This window comes from Equus quagga, unplaced genomic scaffold (assembly GCF_021613505.1).
Source record: "Equus quagga isolate Etosha38 unplaced genomic scaffold, UCLA_HA_Equagga_1.0 205_RagTag, whole genome shotgun sequence".
NCBI lineage: Eukaryota > Metazoa > Chordata > Mammalia > Perissodactyla > Equidae > Equus > Equus quagga.
This window is the reverse complement of record NW_025798762.1, coordinates 1,360,988-1,379,292: the sequence shown is the minus strand read 5'-3', so window position 1 is coordinate 1,379,292 and position 18,305 is coordinate 1,360,988.

Here is an 18,305-nt window from a genome sequence, read left to right as displayed (position 1 = left end):
AAACCAGTGTAAGAAATTTAGAAAGTTAATTCACAGGAAAATAAAATTTAATCTTGTGCAAACTAACATATTGTAGTCCTTTTTTTTCTCTCTCCAGAGCCCCAGTACATAATTGTAAATCCTAGTTGTAAGTCCTTCTTGTTCTTCTATGTGGGATGCCGCCACAGCACAACTTGGTGAGCCTTGTGTAGGTCCACACCCAGGATCTGAACTGGCGAACCCCTGGCCACCAAAGCATAGCTCTTAAACTTAACCATGACGCACTGGGCTGCCTCTGTGGTCTTGGACTATACAAATAAAATATTTTTATGATTTGGTAAAATCAAGTAGGAGTCATAAATCTTTTCTTAAAACCATTTAAATCAGTTTAAATCAGGTAAACCAAACATTCATTCTGATAGAAATATTACATTAACTTTTTTCTAATATAATTTAGAAACCCCGATATTTAAAAATCAAATTTTAAAAAAATATTTAGATCATATTTTAAAATGGAGAGTGTCCTGCTTTCCCTTTTACTATGCAATGTAATTAACAAGGCCAACAATATAGCAGCTTAACTATTTTTCTTTTGTACAACTTCTTCTTTAGAAGAACCAACAAAATTAAAGAATAAAGAGGTGTTTCTTTTTTCTATTATTAAGTCTTAAATTCTCTAATTTCATACATATGTAAACCTTTAACATATCAAAATTGTTTGTAAAAGCCTATTATAAAATATCACATCACAATTAGATTGTAGAAAATGTTATCCTATAATTTAGCCCCTTTTGTATTAGATGTATTTGTCTACAGCAGATATTCTTAGAATGTGTACATTTTTATGATGAATTAATTTCCTAAGTGATGGGGGAACAAGAGAGAGAAGAAGAAAAAAAAAGGAAATTAGAGTGAGCCAACTATAGACAGACACGAAGAGAGTTAAAGTTCAGTATGAGAGGCTAATTGTGTTCCCTTTGCAAGATGAGAAGAAGGCATCTATGAAGCAAATTAATTTTGCTGAGAGAGAGATTGTCACTATAGCTGGTTTAAACAATAATTTGGGTCCTTCACAATTCCATCAAGATTTCAAGATTAAAAGTTGATACTTATTAATTTTCACAGTACAGAAAAAGAAAGAGGAAGGTCTTCTCTATGAAAAAAAAGTCATCTCTCTTTTACATTAAATAAGACATTTTTTACAGTAAATAAGACATCATTTCTTTGCGATTTTTTTTGTCTTTTGTTTTTTCACATTTTGTTCCAAAGTACATCTCAAATACACAATTTCGGTTGTATCAAAAGTTCTCCAAAGTGAGTACTGCAATTTTAAATTGTCCTTGGCACAGTCATGCCCTTTAGAAAGATGAATACAAGAAGGATAATAGAAAAGCAAGTGCCAGGAGGTAACAAATTTACCAGCAGACAATCCATTCAAGGCAGGCCGACAATCAGTCAAAAGAAAAAGTATCTCTTGGGCATATCTTTGATCCTCAACCTAAGGTCAAGCTGCTCTGACTGTTGACCTGAGAAATCAGCAGTTCCCCTGGCAGGTGGAATTTGTGCAGAGAAAATATCTGTAAAAGCCAACCTTGTACATATAAACAAGATTGAGCAAAGTGTTGATAATGTGTTGATTAATGACTCAAGGCAAAGCTTGTCTTAAAAAAAAGTCTAAGGAGAGCTTTTATTCTTCCAGTTTAGTTGGAAAGACATTTATCAGACCTATAGTGGTCTTGAACTTCCTCTAATAAACATGGCAATACCAAAGACAAATAAATAAATAAAGAGAAGATGGTTAATAGCCAATCAATGATTTGTCAGTCCTTTGTCAAGAAAAATGAGTACAAACAGATCAGATAAGCAAAGAGTCCTGTGTCCTTCCTTCTTAGGGAGGAAACAAAAAAGAATGTTGAACAGCTCAATGAAATATTTGGAGCACAGATTCAGAATTAACTTCCCTTAGTTAGTATCATGAGCAAGTTCACCTCTAGGAAGTTTAGACACAAGGTGAGCACATTACTTCTAAGTTAAGGGTATTAGTCTGTGGCAACAAGGGTCTCAACAAAATCTCAGTGGAAGCTGCAAGATTGTCAAAGCTCACCAATAAAGACAATCAAAAAACACACTTTTATCTAAATAAAGTAAAAAATTAGGTTTATTTGACATGCTGAAATAGAGGAGAAAGTACCCAGGGGAACTTTAGGAGCAATGCAATTAGGGGAACAGGGGTCTTCTTAGAAGATGTTGGTTCCTATGGATGATTCTCAGGGGGAACTGAAAGAGTAGGGCCAGTTCTAGATTCACTGCCATCAAGAAGTGGGGGAAGTTTGGTGACTGGCTATCTCAGTGGTCAAACACGTTTCCCTATGACTCAGATATATCCTCATGCTTACCCCATGTTTCATTATATCAGTACATACCCATGTTTCATTACAACAAACCTCCATAATATAAAGAAACATCATTTTGTTTTTCTTTATTTACATAATAAACAAGCCTAACACTGAAATATAATCAATATAATTTTCTACTAGATTTTAAAATAAATGGCTTAAAATAGAAATAAAATTTCATTATATTGTTACTTTCTTTACACGTTGTGTTTAATATAGATGCTATGACATCCTTGGGGTAATCCTTGAGGTAGCAAGCCAGTGATGGCCTCAATTTATGAAGTTTTTCCCCTCCAAGGACTGGACTGGCTGCTGGAGAGTACTGCACTCCATCTATTTCCAGCTAAAGCCAAAGACCCACCTGGAGCAGTCATAAAGGGTAAAGAAAAGCCAAGAATATGATATAGTGGAGAAAATATTTACAGGAGAGTCATTCCAAATTGTAAGGAAAGGAAACAATTGTGATTTTTTTCTGCCAATACAAACGTGAGTCTCTCAGAAAACATGGCTGTAAATAATCACACATATATATGGCTTCTATAACACTGTAGAAGAAAGTACATCTACATATAAATACAATATATTCTGCTTTTTAAAAATCATATTATATATGATATAGGGATGTGTTTGATTTTTAACACATAGGATTTACGCTGTTGGACTAAGTCTTTTTGAAAAATGCACTTAATATATCCTCATGTCCATATATTTAAATACATTATTTGAGGTTAGTATATTTAGGAATAGTCAAAATATGTAGTAGAGAAAATAATCTGGTTAATTATGCCATTACAAGACTCTAATATGCTGCCAATGCTGATCTGAGAGAAAAAAATAAAATTACCCACTGCATATGCTCAGCAATAAATTTTGATGTTTAAAAGTATGAACAGATTTCACAGGCACTTTTACTTCAATATACTAACATTAAAAACTAAATACTTACAAAATTGTGTTTTCCACAAATGAGGCCCTATCTATAGAATATTAAAAATCAACAAAAATCGTGAGGTTTCACTTTATTGATCTCTAAATCAAAGTCAGACATATGAATTTAAATAATTTGTAAATAAAATATGCATAAAAACTTAAACCCATGAGCCAATTTTTAATCTGAAGCAACCTGAAAAAAACAAGATCACATCCTGAAAGTTTCCTGTAAATAAAATGGGGATAAATACATTACTCACAACCCAAGATAGCAATATTTCACTACTGATTCTTCATAAAGATTTTCAAGTTGTTTAACATTAGAAGTTCATGAAATATAAGCACAATAAGAAATATTTACTAACAGAAATATGATAGCATTGAAGTGATTATTTTCCCTTTATCTGCTATCTAAATTCAAACATTTTAAATGCATCTTATCTACATTAAAATAGTTATTTTTCATCATTTAGCTATGTGATGTTAAATATATCATAAAAATCTATACATTGGCATGTATAATGATCCATATGTAATCTCTCCCACAAAGATAATGTCACCTCCATATTACAAGGGTGTATAAGGTCATCCCAAATATGCGATGCATTTATTGTTAATGGAAAAGCCTGCCTGTAAGTCTATGATGCAGCATGTGTCTAAATCAGAGCATTTGTAGTTACTGGATGTATAAAAACATGTAAATCTTTTTTGTTTTGTCATGGAAAAATAAATATATGCATACATTTGCATGCATATATCAATAAACATTTAAGTACCTATTTGGAGACAAAAATATTTTATACACTTCAAAATACATGATAGAGGAGTTTCCCAAAGCATCTGTGATCAAGTAGAAACCACAGACAAGAAAGTGAGAAGTAGAAGCACACAGGATATTGAGAGGGCCCATGACTGGATCTCAGCGAAGGCAACAGGAGTTCAAAAACAATACAATTATTTTTTATTTGCAACAATGGGATCAGGAATTGAGCTTAGAAGGGTTGACAGTTATAGGTTCCCTGGATCTTGCCTGGTTCAAAAAAGAAGATGAGATATATTTGCATGACGAGGAATATTTATGCCAATAGAGAAAAAGAGAAGGTTTAGGTTGTGCAAATTAGCTTGTCTGAAAAGGTATGCTGCTACTTACCTGTAGCCACTTGTGTCAGAAATTTCTTGTAAATATCATGTCCTGAAAAAAATAGTTCATTTAAAGGTGAATAAAAAGGAAATTAAAAAACTGGAATGGAATAATAAATAGATTTTACAAATAAGAGAGGAAGTAAAGAGCAGAAACCCATTGAACAAGAGGAAAAATTTGCAAGAAAAATATTGGCACCAAGTAGGAAAGAGAGGGTTGAAGCATTTAATCAAGAATTGAAATACTTAAAAAAATAATTGAAATTATGTAAGAAAAACACACACAAATTAAAAGATTCAGGAAAGATATGTGAACGTTAAATATGAGAAGATATGCTATAAGAAACACGAGAATAAAACAAAACATAAAAATATGGAAATTTCAATGAAGAATTGATTCTGAGGCAAATGTAATAAGAAATACAGATGGATGGACATAGAAATGATAAAAGCTAAGAAAATTAAACATAAATTAAAATTAGTTCCAAAAAAAGAATTTAGAAAGGAACTTGCAGTTTTAGATTGGAGACTTAGAAAGCTGGAAAGAATGTTCCTACACATTAAAAAAATAAAAAAATCTGAGCAAACTGTAAATTAATGATTGTCTATTAGAGAAAAAAGGTATCGGGTCAAACAACTAACCTGAAATATGGAGAAAGAGGTGCTTGAAGGGAAAAAAAAAGACCCAAAATTTGATTTGCTTGGGTGGAAGGTGGATGGGAAGATGGGAGGGGTAAAGGGATAGGGACGTGGTGAGGGGGTAGAGGAGGTTGACTCATCCATATAAACCAATAAGAATATTCACTATGCATTTTTAATAAATTGCACAGTCTAGCATGAGAATGTCAAGCCCCTGGAGCTGCAGACATAACGGGATTCACAACTGCATGCAGGATTTTCCTTCATGACCCCCCAGACGTCCTGAGAGAGGAAAGTTACCGTCCTGGTTCTTGGTGGGGAAAAATGGCAACCACCCCTGAACTCCATCAAGAACCATTTCTCTCATCTCTTCTAGTGAACAAAACCCTTCGTTTCCGGGAAGCAGAAACTGTAGACTGAATGAACTTGTGGAAAATTATTGCAGGCTGAGAGAAAGGAATGGCAGCCACTGTAGAAAATCCACTCAAGCCCATTTCCCTGATCTCTCTCACCTAAAAAGGTCTTAATCTGCAGGTGGAGAAGCAATGAAATCTCTATCCTGAGGGAACCAGTACAGACCCACAACCATTAGAGATAAGAAATAGAAAAAAAAAATGTTTACCAGTGGAGGAGGGCCAAGAATACTGTTAGGCCCAGAGCTACTTCTGGAAGACACTAGAAATACTTATGGAGTACAGACCCCAGAGACCCAGGGATATGGTCCTTGCCTATAACATTGAGCCTTAATCACAGTATCAGGGAATGCTGCTTTCCCCTACCCCACATCACCATGGTAACAAGCATAAAGTAAAACTAACAGTGGGAAAGATGCATCAGGGAATGCTCCAAGGCACAGATATTTTGTTGGAAAAAGTGCAAAGAAAAGATGCAGAGATAATTAGGGAGACCCAAAGGCAAGTGAGGAGGAGACATTGAGAAAACCTCTCTGGCAAACTAGCCCACACCATAAACACAAACAGTCACCAGAGGAATTAGAAGCCTTGGTAGTAAAGTAACCCTAGTAACAACAAGCTTCAAACTCCCTAACAAGATTTACCAATGCCTCCCAGAGGGCTGGGAGAAGGAAAAGTGTGCTAGACCTCAAGCATAAAAGTACTTAGATTAGTATTCACTGTTCTAAAAACATATTTAGCTTTCAACAGCAAAAACAAAAAATAAGATATACAAAAAGGCAAGACACAAACAGTCTTTGAAGAGACAAAAGCAACTATCAGAACCACACCCCTTCCATATGTGAAAAAGATGCTGTAACTGTCAGACTCAGAATTCAAAATAACTCTAATAGGCCAAAGGCTCTATAGAAAAGATAAACAACATGAAGGATCAGAAAGGTAATTTTAGCTGAGATGAAAATCATGAGAGCAAATGAAACAAAAATTCTAGAAATGAAAAATATAGTAACAGGGATCAAGCATGTCTTTGAAGGGCTCATTTGTAGAATCTTAATAACCAAGTGAAGAATCAGTGAATTTGAATATAGATCTACAGACATTATCCAAACTGTAATCCAGAAAGAAAAATAATGAAGATAACACAACTGAGCATACAAGAGCTGTACAATTTCAATGGGCTTAATATAAACATAGATGTCATTGAAATTTCAAGTCAAAAAGAAAGCTAAAATAGGACAATAAATATTTTAAGAAATACTTGTTGAGAATTTCCAAAAATTAGTGATAAGCACCAAATCCCAGATATACACCAAGAAGCATAAATGCCTCCGCTACTCCCTTCCTCTTCCACCAAAAAAAGAAAAAAAATCTAGGCATATAATATTAAAATTGTTGAAAACAAAGAAAAAGGCAATATCTTGGAGGCAGCCAGAGAACAAAGACAGTTCACTTACAGAAAAACAAGGACAATAATTATAGCACACATTTCATAAGAAAACATAGAGATAAAAAGGTGATCTTTAAAGTGTTGAAAGAAGGAAAAAAATCTTTTCAAACCAGAATTCTATGCCAAGTAAAAGCATTTTTCAAAGTGAAGAAGAAATTAAGAATTTCTAAGACAAACAAAAAGTAAGGGGATACATGTCCAGCAAAGCTAGGCTATAGCAAAATTTAAAGGATGTTCTTCAGACAGAGGAATAAGATATGTCAGAAATTAAGATCTACAAAGGAATAAAAGTGCCAAAAATGAAATAAATAAGATAAAATAAAGTATTTTTCTCATTTTAATGTTCTAAAAGATAACTGAGTGTTTAGTAAATTTATTGCATGTTTATAGCATATGAAAAATGAAATGTATGATTCAAGGAGTGAGAGTGAGGAATTGGTAATTTGCTGTTATATAATCCTTATACCCTATTTGAAACTTTGTAACATTACATTAAATGGACTTAGATATTTAAAAATGTGTATTGCAATCACTATTTTTTATCCATTTTAAGTTAATAGAGAAGATAAAATAGAATTTTTTAAATATCCAATTAAACTCAGAGAAGGCAAAAACAGTAAAAGAATAAGAAAATAATGTATCTATGAACAAAATATAAAACAGTTAGTAAGGTGATAGATTTTTTAATCCAACAATATTAATAATCACATTAAATGTGAAGGATTTAAAACTACAAGTTAAGAGACAGATTGTCAGGTGCAACAAGAAAGAAAACCCCAAAATTTGTGATCTATAAGAACCTATTTTAAATATGACAGATAATTTAAAAGTAAAAGGAATGAGAACAGTATATTGTGCAAACTCTAAGCAAAAGGGAGTCGGAGAAGCTGTAATAATTGCTGACAAAATGGGTCTCAGAACAGTAAATATTACCATGGATAAAGAGAAGCATTGTATAGTGATAAAAGGGGTCAATTCTCCAGACACCACAACCATAACAACCACAAATATTTATGTGCCTAAAAGCAGAGCTCCAACATTCATGAGACAAAAACTGATAAATCTGAAAGTAGAAATGGACAAATCCACAATTATCTTTTGAAAAGTGACACTCTTTTCTCAATAACTAATTGAGTAAAAAGGCAGAAAATCAATATAAATAACATGAACTGCACTGTCAACTAACTTGACCTAATTGATACAAGAAAACATTCCACTCAACAGCAGAACACACATTATTCTTATTTGAACATGGAACAATCACCAAGATAGAGCACACACTGGCCATAAAACAAATATTAACATATTGAAAATAATCAAAAATAAAATTATGCAAAAATAAAATAAATTAGAAATCAACTTCAGGAAGACACGTTGAAACAAACTCATAATAACTAGGAAATTAAACACCATGTTTCTAAGGAAACCATAGGTCACAGAGGAAGTGTCAAAGGAAATGGTGTATATTCTGAACTAACTCAAAATGAAAATACATCAAAATTGTGCAGTGTAGCTAAAGCAATACTTAGAGGGAAATTTACAGCAAGAAATGCTTATATTAGGAAACAGGAAATATCGACAAAAGTACCCTGTGCTTTTCCCTTAAGAAACTAGAGAAAGAAGAGTAAATTAAACCCAAAGCAAGCAGAAGTAAGAAAATAATAAAGAGTAGAGTAGGAGTCAATGATATTGAGAACAGAAAAACAACACAGAAAATCAAATCTGGTTTCAGAGCAAAGGGTATTACCAGTGATAAAGAATGTCATTTCATAATAGGAAAGGAATCAATTCCTCAAGAGAACATAAGAATCCTAAAAGCCTTTCCATCTAATAACATAAATTCAAAATAAAGAAAGCAAAAACTGATCAAAACTGAACATGAAAATAGACAAATCCACAATTATATTCAGTGATTTTTATGTTCCTTTCTTAGTAATTGATAAAAATAGGTAGAAAAAAATCAGTAATGGTATGGAACATCTGAAATACACTAACTTGATCTAATTCAGACATAAGGACAGAGCAAGAAATAGCAGAACACACATTCACTTCAAATGCACACAAAATATTTCCCATGATAGACCATGTTCTTGTCCCTAAAAATAGTTTCAGTAATTTTTAAAAGAATCAAGTCATACAAATTTTATTCTCTGATCACAATAAAATTAAAGTAAAATTGATAACAACATGATATCTGAGAAAAAAGTCTCAAAACTTAGCTAACTAAATAACAAATTTCTAATAACCTGTAGATCAAGGAAGAAATGAAAAAATAATTTAGCAAACATTTTATACTGATTAAAAATAAAATCTCACCATGTTGGAATATGTGAGATGCCATATATCACTTTGGGAGGAATTTACTGGATAAATAAATCATGTTAGAATAGAAGAAAGCTGTGATTCAATCAGTGGCCACAGCTTCTACTTTAAGACACTGGAAAACACAGAGCAAATGAAACACCAAGCAAGTAGAAATAAGGGAATAATAAAGACCGGGATGGAAATCAGTGTAATATAAAAGATAAAACCTACAGAGAAAATCAGTGAAACCAAAGGTTGATTGTTTGGAAGACAATAAAATTGATAAACGATTAACCAGCCTAATCAAAAAAAAGAGCAACAGAATACAAATTTGTACAATTTACAAATGTACAAAATTACAAATTACAAAGTAAAAACATATAATCACCACAATAGACAAAAAGCTTTCAACAAACTTAAATATATCTGCCTAGAAAAACTCTCAGCAAACAAGGAAAAAGAAATTTCCTCAACTTAATTATGATCAATTAAGGAAAAACTACAGCTAATGTTATACTTAATTGTGAAAGACGGAGTATTCCCCCCTAAAATCACGAGTAAGCAAAATTTCCACTCTCACCAATTCAATATTATACTGGAGGTTCTAACAAGCTCATTGAGACAAAACAAAAAAGGTATTGTATTTAGAAAAGGAAAAGTAGGGGCTGGCTCACTTGCCTGGTGTTTAAGTTCAGTGCACTCATTTTGGTGGCCAGGGTTCTTGGGTTTGGACTCTGTGCGCAGACCTACATCACTCATCAAGCCATGCTGTGGTGGTGACCCACATAAAAAGTAGAGGAAAGATTGGCACAGATGTTAGCTCAGGGCCAATCTTTCTCAAGCAAAAAGAGGAAGATTGGTAACAGATCTTAGCTCAAGGCCAATCTTCCTCACAAAAATAGAAAAGAAAAGTATTCACAGATGATGTTATTGTCTCTGAAGAAAATCTGACACAATCTAGTAAAAAACTCCTAGGATGAATAAAACGGTTCAGCAAAAATACAAGATTCCAGATAAACATTCAAAAAAGCAATTGTATTACTACTTATATGTAATTTTAAATTAAAATAAATATTACATTAGGATCAACAATTATTGAAAAATTTAAGGGTAAACCTGACAAAACATGCAAAAGACTTACACATTAAAAACTACAAAACATTTCTAATTGCACTTAAAGAACATCTAACTAAATGATGAGCTACAGAATGCTCATTGATTGATACACTCAGTGTTGTTAAGATGTCAATTCTTCCAGATAGATCTGTAGTTTCAACACAATCTCCATCAAAATCCCAGCAGCTTTCATTGTAGAAACTGAAAAACAAAATTGACAAAACCTTAGGTAGATTCCCTAAGAAAAAGTAAGAGAAGACTCAAATAAAATCAGAAATGAAAGAGGAGAAATTACAACACATACCACAGAAATACAGGAGACTATAAGAGATTACTATGAAAAGCTATACACCAACAAATTGGATAGCCTAGAAGAAATGGATAAATTCTCACAACTTTCCAAACTGGATCAAGAAGAAATAGAAAATCTGAACAGACTGATCACTAGTAAGAAGATTGAAACAATAATGAAAAAATCTCCCAAAAACCAAAATTCTAGGACCAGACACCTTCTCTGGTGAATTCTACCAAACATTCTGAGAAAACTTAATACCTATCCTTCTCAAACTCTTCCAAAAGTCACAAGAAGAGGAGATACTTCCTAAGTCATTTTATGAGGCCAGCATTACCCTGATACCAAAACCAGACAAGGATAACTCAAAAAAAAAGAAAACTACACGCCAATATTACTGATAAACATAGATGCAAAAATCCTGAACAAAATATTGACAAATCAAATACAACAATACCTTAAAAGGATCATGCACCATGATCACATGGGATTTATTCCAGGGACACAAGGATGCTTCAACACCTGGAAATCAATCAATGTGAAACACCACATTAAGAAAATGAAGACTAAAAATCACATGATCATCTCAATAGATGCAGGGAAAGCGTTCGACAAGATTTAGTATCCATTATGGTAAAAAGTCTAAAATTCATATGGAAATGCAAAAAACTTAGACTAGCCAAAACAACTTTGAGAAAGGATAGAAATGGAAGAGAACACTATTTTCTAAAGTCACTATAAAGCTACAATAATCTAGATAAAGAGGTATTGGCATAATGACAGACAATCTGATCAATCAACACAAGGGAGAATCCAGAAATAAGCCAACACTAAGTGGAAAATTCATGTCCAACAACAGTGGAAAGGCAATTCTGAGGAGAAATGATAGTTTTTTCAATAAAGGGTACTAAGCAATTGGATATCCCTATGTGGAAAAAATTTTAATCCAAATCTCACAACATTGAAGAAAAATTAACTGAAATTGGGACATAGACCTAATTGTAAAACACAATGCTAAAATTTCTGGGAGAAAACCTCTGTGACCTTGGTTAGGCGTGTATTTTAAATATTTTTCAGAGATAGCATCAAAAGTATAATCCATAAAAGATTAAATTGATAAATGAGACCTCAGCAGAATTAAAATCTTTTGCTCTTTAAAAATCTTAAGGGAGTGAAAACATAAGCCACAGATAAAGGGAAAATATTTGAAAATTATATCTAATAAATGTCTTTTATCCAGAATATATTAAAAATTTCTAAAACTCAATAATAAACAAAAACTTTTAACTAGCAAAGCTTTTGAACACACACTTTACCAAAGAAGATATAAAGATGACGAACACAATGAAATGTCATTAGGTAAATAGGAATTAAAACCACATTGTAATACCACAACACATCTCCTAGAATGGGTGAAATAAAGAAAAGACTGACTGTACCAAATGTTATAAGAATGTGGAGGAAATGTATTCTTCTAATACCGCTGGTTCACAATAGTTCCACATTAGAAAACTGTTTAGCAGTTTCTTATCAAGTTAAACATACACTTATCATATGGCTCAACAGTCCCATTCCCAGTGCAGTGTTAATTTATGTTCACACAAAAGCCTTGACATGAGTGCTGATAGCAGTTTTATTGATAATCACAAAAATATATAAACAAGCAAGATGGACAAAACTGTGAAATACACATTTAATGGAACACTAGTCAGCAATAAAAAGTAATGAACCTTTGATACATATTACATGGATGAATCACTAAATAATTACGAATGGTGAAAGATGACAGACATAAATAAATATCCACCTTATGGTTTCATTTATATAAAGTTGTATATATTTTACACTAATCTATCATGACAAAGCAGATCAGTGATTGCGTGGAATAAGAAGTGATGGACAGGAGAGGAAGAATTTACAAAAGGGCATGAGTTAACATTTGAGGATGATTGACATGGTTATTACATTGATTGCAGTGTTGGTTTCACAGGTGTCTACATATATCAAAACGAATCGTATTTTACACTTTCAATATATGTGGTTTACTGCATGTGAATTACACCTCACTGAAGCTTTTTAAATTAACAAAAAAATTCACCAACTGCTATTGCTCAGGCAGCGCCATTGAACTGGTTTAATTGAATTGCTTGAATGATTCAAGAAGTGTCTACAGCTAGGACACAGGCAGAGATTATTGGACAAAACTGCCTGATGCAGTTCCTCAATAGATCCCTTTTAAAAGACAATTATTAACTTGCTCCAAGATGTTAGTTGAGACTACACTGTAGACATACCTCAGGTAATCCTCAGCCTGGAAATGGCTGTTCATGTCTTTGGTAATGCTAGGGAAACCTACAGATATAAAAGGAGCCATTCAACAGATCTGACCCAATAAGCAAAAATGATGTAATCAGAAGGATGCAATGTGAGGAATTCAGATGAGTTCAGGGAGTTCAACCCATACGTATGCAGTACGCTTCTCTGCCTGTATGTTTAATGATAAATCTCTTGAAGGATCTTCCCACAGCCATTACTATATGATTTTAATTCTATGATGCCTTCCAAGCCAAAGGAAAACAAGATACACACTTTTTGTTTTCTTTTGTTTTACTTGAGGGTAGTATTGCTGTTTGAAAATTGGATGCAAAATATCCTGCACACTATAAAAGTCTGTGGGAAGCAGGTAAGATGCCTACCGGAGGAGCATAAGGGCAAATCCATGCCATCGCTAGAGCTGAGAGCCACTATTTAGTAGTACAGAAATAATCAGGCTTGTGTCCTCAGAGGGGATTTGGATATTTACAGATCCTAGTGCCATAAATACGCTGGCAGTATGGTCATATAAATGGGCCTTAGATGATTATGCAATAAAAGCATTTTCATAAGCATACACTCAATTCTGGCAATATCTACGGAAGTTTAGGGGAAAAATTGAGAAGAATCATGAAAACTCTCACCAACAAAACCTAGTAGCCAGATGAAAAGTAGATTGGAATAAACAACTAAGTCAGATCCCTGGAAAGGGGTTTCTGTGTGGGAAATAAGAGGATTTAAGCAATACAAAGATGGGTCAAATGATTATATGTTTGCTTCCATATGTTGAAGTAACCAATGTGGAGTAACTGAGTGTACTTGCTTACCAGCAGGAAAGAAACTGCCTAAAGCCGTCATTAGGTATAATTCTCGAGAAAAAGCGTTTGTTAATACTTGGCAAATAGACTACATTGGATCCTCCTAGTAGCCCTGGGGGAGCTACAAATGGATGTTGACTTGAATTAACAGCTATTCTGTTCTAGGCTTTCCTTATTCTGTAACAGACCAACCATAGTGAGCATAATTAAAAGACTGAAGTTGCAAATAGTCTATCAGTTTGCTCACATGCACATGTTTCCTGCAAAGTGTGCACTTTATTATTACTAGTGTACAAAGGTAAGTCATGTAAATAGGCAAGATAGCATAATATCACATAAAAATATCACAGTCTTCATCACCCTCAGAACATTGGTCCTATTGATCTCATTGAAAATGAAATGGACAATAAAATATTTGCAATTTAAAACAAATGGTATATAAGGCTTGAATGGCTGCCTAAATTGACTTAATACTTCACAACCGAAAGGCAGTATAGGAGAGATTCCACTGGAAATGTTTTTAGAATTTGGGAATGAGAGGGTGGAGAATGCTGAACCACACAACACAACTTTATAACTTTTCCACCTCCCGAAACTTTTCTTTCATCTCACTTGATCCATGTACCATTAGAAAGAGAGAGATATCAATCCACAAGACGTGGTATTCACACTACTGAATTTTACTGTATGCATGCATTTCTAGGAGATTATCAGGGTGGATTATAACTTCTCCATGCAGTTAAATTAGAATTAAATTTGAATAAGGCCATGTTACTAAGTGCCAGGATCAGATCTCCAATTACTTTCTTATCACATCCTACAACATCTTCCTAAGATTAGGCTGAAGAGGAAACCCTGATGAAACTGATGCATCTGTCTATTCTGTAAGCCAGTAAATTCCACCAAGAGAGGAAGGGTATGAGTTGAAACAGGCAATAAGTGGACATAGGAAGAGATTGTAGTGAGTGGGGAGAAGGTACAAAAAGTAGGTCATAACCATTTGGGAAATGGAAGGAATGCAGTAACTTTATTCAATGAGTGTGTCCCAGAGGAAGAAAATAATACTCTTGGCTATTTCGCCCATTCTGTTGCTGATGGACAGCTGATGCTGACAGAAGGGAAATAGGGCTCCTGAAGATTTATGGGCTCAGCCTAAAGACTGAATCTAGATAATGTGGAGAAAAGATTTGACACAGACTCCCCATGAACACTCAACTGATAGTTAGCAAGGTTCAAAATTTGGTTCACAATTTGCTATTTGTTTCACAATTTCTGGGCTATATGTAGCAGTAATTATTTTTCCTGGTAACCTGAGACAGAGTACCTTTGATTTGCACAGGGTGGAGATTGCTGAACAGCCAGTCACCTATTGCTTTTGGAGATGACACATTGCTACGACAAACGTCTATGTGTGATGGTAGCAGATTGCTACCACAAACCTGAAATAGAATTTGATTTGCTTTTTCATGTACACTAAATATAAATTGGGTGGAATTCCTTTAAGGAAAGTGGCAATAGAACCTGGTTAGTTTGAGGGGAGTGGACACAGCGATGATATGGTTGCCTCATTCCACCAATGACTGTCCTTTGACATTTCAGAGGAGACATTTGTCAGAAAATTTGTGGCACACCCAGACTGAACTTTGGAATAGAATATGACCACATGATGGCTTCATGAAGCACACAATATTTTGCTTAAAATTGTACAGCTACCCTGTATGTGTGCCATGAATGCCAAATGGCAATAATATATGAGGTAGCTCGAAGAGCACTAGCCCTACCAAATCAGATGTAACTTGGGAATTTTATGAGCTAGCCTAGAGTTATTTGGATAAGTAATTCATTATCATTTTGAAAAATACTTGCTAACACTTTTTTATGAGACCATCTGTGAGACAATGCTCTGAAAGCTTGGTGCACTGTTCCACACAGTATGCCCTAAATGTTGAAGCAGTGACTGCTGTATACGGTTCTCATTTTCCTATAGTCAGAATACGTAGGCCTGGGAATCAAGGTGTGGGAGTGGCCTTTCTCACTAATAGACCTAAAGACCCACTGAAATAATTTTTCGTTTCTCTGTCTGAAACTTTGGGTCTGGCTGAGAAAAGTATTTCCGCAGAAGAATGTAATATTCACGTTGGATTGAAAGCTAAAATTTACTACTTGGCCATTTTGGCATCTCATGCCACCGAAACAAGTTAAAGAAAGAGGTTGCTATAATGGATGCAGCGATTGATTCCAAGTGCCAGGCAGAAATTGGCTTTCAGCCTGCCACACAATGGGAACAGGAAGTAGTATGCCCAGAACCCAGACGATTTACTGGATGTCTACAGACATCCAGTAGCCAGTTGTCTCCAGTTTTGTTAGGGGTTATGAAGGGAGGCTGGGAATCTTGCAATGCTAGATATAGGCAGAGGGAAAAAAAAGAAACACTTTTTACTCATATTTCTACCCCAAAGATAATGAGGTTAAATGGGAGAAAAAATTAATTTCCCATACGTAACTTTAAATTTTGAAGCACAATTTGTCCATAGAACAGAAGCGATCAATTCAGTATAGGATAATGTTAAAGGGCCTGGTCTTGGCATCAAACACAGGTTTTCCAAATCTTATTTTCTATATGTTCTTGGATGTGTTTCTTAACATTTTTTTCCTGAACTAGCTAATCTGTGTAATAGTTAAATGGTTGTTATAAAGAATAAATATGATAATACAGGGTGCTTATCCCAGTGTCTGACATTCAAGTACATACTAAATAATAGCTTTTATGCGTATTACTATGACATGTTATCAGATGACCATTAATTTGAATATGGAATCTAGGACACCAGAGATGGAGGGAGACAACGACAGTTAATTTCTACTTTTTAATTTTACAGAAGGGGAAATTGAGCCGAGAGAGAGAAAGAACTTTGGCTAAGGTCAGAGTACTAGAAAGAGGTGCAAAAGTATTGAAATCAATTATTAAGGAATAAATAGCACTTTTCTGAAATTTGTAGGCAGAAAATAAATATGCTAAGACCCCAGTAGTAACTTTAATTTCCAACTACAAATTTCAAAATTTTGATAAATCTATATACTTATCAAAAACCAGTTTGACATGAAAAAATTAAAAATGAGATTCTCTCTTGAACTTGGGAAATCATGAGTTTGGAAAATAATCATTGGCTTCCTAGTTGACATTATTACTTTAAGTTAAAGGGATTCTTAGGCAAGTGTTATGTGTACAGTAGTCATAGATACAGTATCTATCAATGATTACTTACTTTTAAATTAGCTTCTTGTAAGCTTAGAAAAATTTGTAACTGAGTATGTGTATGTGTGGGGGTGGGGGGCAGGGCATGTATGTGTGCTTGCATTCTTCCTGGGAATAAGATGGAAAGCTGCTTAAAAATGTATTGCTAAAAAATACAATTATACAATCCCAAAATGTAAATTAGAAAAGAGGATCTTATGTCTTTGTTGAAACAGCTTGGATCACTAACATTTATATTGAACCTCTATATCCTACATAATCCTACAATAATCCCTAGCTGATTAGAATGTTTTATCATATTTGGAAACTAATGTAAGAATTTAGAGGAGAAATATAATTAGAAGTGAACAGGAGCAACAGTCTGTGGCTTAAAATCCAAAACAGGAATTCTAGACTCAGGAAAATAATGACACAACTTAATGCTCTATTAGATTAATATGAGAATAAAACAGTTAAAATTAATTTAAAAATAAAGTGGCACTTATAGGCACAAGATACATTGCTTGTAGGTAAAATAACTCTAAATACAGTGCAAACTTCACAAAACCTTGCTCAAGCTTAAGAAATAAAACTTTAAAAGATCAAAATTCATCAAAGCTCAAGACAGATTTTTGTTTGATTCTTCTTGCCTCAAGGGCTGTTTTATCCAGGAAGATAGTCAAACCTTTTGGCATAGGAGTATTTGCCTGTGTCATGCCTTGAAAAGAAAAATTGACTGGCTCTCCCTCTCTCCCTGGAAACCCCTTCAAAATAAGCTGTGAAACCTAGATCTTAATTTAGTCTTTGTAATAGGACCGTTATTGGTGGTGGAGAAAGTCACAGGGTGATTTATTAAAGATCGTTCACTCTTGTTCTCTTATGAATTCTTTAGCCCTTGTGTTTGAGTTTGGAAGTTTAAATATAATAGAACTCCTAATCTTTGATTTTTGGTATTGGATTTCTTGAAATAGACTCTGCTTCTCATTACCAGTTGAGGTCTTGATCCCTCACAGGGCATGTCTACATGCCCTCCCCACTAGATTTCAAAAGCCCAGTCCCGTTGCTCCTCTTTTGAAGTCAGACAAATCTTTGCTAAGGAGGAGTCAACAAGAAACCTCAGACTTGCTATGTCTTGAAGAAAATTACCTCTGCATTTATGCTGATAACACTTCACTGCAGAACAATAGAATACACCATTTGCTTTTGAAATATTGTTTTCTCCAACTTCCAAATGTAGCTTTTTGTTGCCTCCATTACATATCAATGATGTCCAGCTTTGTCTC